Raw genomic sequence first — 2,173 nt, 5'->3', positions numbered from 1 at the left:
CAATAACAATAAAGGAGATTGAAACTGTTATCAGAAGGCTCCCAACATAAAAAAGCACAGGACCAGATGGAATCACAGCAGAATTTTACCAAATATTCAAAGAGGAATTGACACCAATTCTTTACAAACTATACCAAAAGATTGAAACAGACACAAATTTCCCAAACTCCTTCTATGAACTAAACTTCATCCTGATACCAAAACCAGGTAAAGATACAATTTAAAAAGAAAATTATAAGCCAATATCCTTAATGAATACAGATGCAAAAATCCTCAATAAAATTCTAGCTAACAGAATACAGCAACACATATGTAAAATTATACACCACGATCAAGTGGGATTCATCCCAGTGATGCAAGGTTGGTTCAACATATGCAAATCAATAAATATGATGCACCATAGTAGTAAAATCAAACACAAGTACAATGTGATCATCTCTATAGACGCTGAAAAAGTATTTGATGAAATGCAACATTCATTCACGACAATGACCCTCTATAAGTTATAGATGGAAAATATGTCAACATAATTAAAGCCATATGTGATAATCCCATTGCCAATATCATCCTGAATGGGGAAAGCTGAAAGCTTTGCTTTAAGAACAGGCACTAAACAAGGATGCCCACTCTCAACACTTTTATTCAACATTGTGCTGGAAGTACTAGCCAGAGCAATCAGAGAAGAGAAAGAAATAAATGGCACCCAGATTGGAAAAGACGAAGTCAATCTGTCCCTCTTTGCAGATGAAGTGTTCCTATATATTGAATGGCCTAAAGCCTCTATAAAAAAACTCTTGGAGTTGATAAATGATTTCAGCACATTAGCAGGATAGAAAATCAGCAAACAAAAAGCAGTAGCATTTCTATTTTCCAATAGTGAACATGCAGAAAGAGAAATCAAGAAAGCTTGCCCATTTACAATAGCCAACAAATAAATAAAATACTTAGTAATGGAGTTAACCAAGGATGTGAAAAATCTCTATAGTGAGAACTACAAACTACTGCTGAGAGAAATTAGAGAGGATATAAGAAGATGGAAAGATATCCCATGCTCTTGGATTGGAAGAATCAACATAGTGAAAATGTCCATTCTACCCAATGTGATATACAAATTCAATGCAATCCCCATGAAAATTCCAATGACAGAATTTTTTTCTCAGAAATAGAAAAAACTATCTACACATTTATATGGAATAACAAAAGACCACACATACCCAACACAATGCTGAGCAAAAAATAAAATAAAGCTGGAGTCATAACACTACCTGACTTTAAACTATACTACAAAGTTATAATAACCAAAACAGCATGGTACTGGCATAAAAACAGACACACTGATCAATGGAATAGAATAGAGAATCCAGAAACCAACACACACACCTACAGCCATCTGATCTTTGACAAATGCACCAAGCCTATACACTTTGGAAAAGACTTCCTCTTCAGCAAATGGTGCTGGGATAACTGGATAACCATATGCAGGAGAATGAAACTAGACCCATGCATTTCACCATATACTAAAGTCAACTCAATATGGATTAAAGAATTAAATATACAACCTGAAAAAATAAAACCTTTTAAAGAAAACATAGGAGAAACACTCCCAGAACTAGGACTTCATGAATACTATCCCCAAAGCACGGGCAACCAAAGGAAAAATAAACAAATGGGATTGTATCAAACTAAAAAGCTTCTGCACAGCAAAAGAAACAATTAACAGAGTTAAAAGACAACCAAAAGAGTGGGAGAAAATATTTGCAAAGTATACCTCTGACAAAGGATTAATATCCAGAATATACAGGGAACTGAAACAACTTTACAGGAAAAAAAACAAATAACAAATTAAAAAATGTGTAAAGGAGCTAAATAGGCATTTCTCAAAGGAAGATATAGGAATGGCCAGCAGACATATGAAAAAATGCTCAACATCACTCAACATTCAGGAAATGCAAATAAAAACAACACTGAGATAAGATCTCACCCCAGTTAGGATGGCTAATATCCAAAAGACTGTGATCAGGGGCCGGCCCGGTGGCGCACTGCGCTAGTGCGCCGCTTGGGAAGCGCGGCGGCGCTCCCGCGGAGGGTTCGGATCCCACAAGCAGACCGGTTCCCGCTCGCTGGCTGAGCGAGGCGCGGGGGCAGCGCCGAGGGGTGCGATCCCATTGCCAGT

This window comes from Galeopterus variegatus, unplaced genomic scaffold (genome assembly GCF_000696425.1).
Source record: "Galeopterus variegatus unplaced genomic scaffold, G_variegatus-3.0.2 Scaffold1723, whole genome shotgun sequence".
Lineage (NCBI taxonomy): Eukaryota > Metazoa > Chordata > Mammalia > Dermoptera > Cynocephalidae > Galeopterus > Galeopterus variegatus.
The sequence above is the reverse complement of the archived record's forward strand: the minus strand, read 5'-3'. Positions refer to the sequence as shown.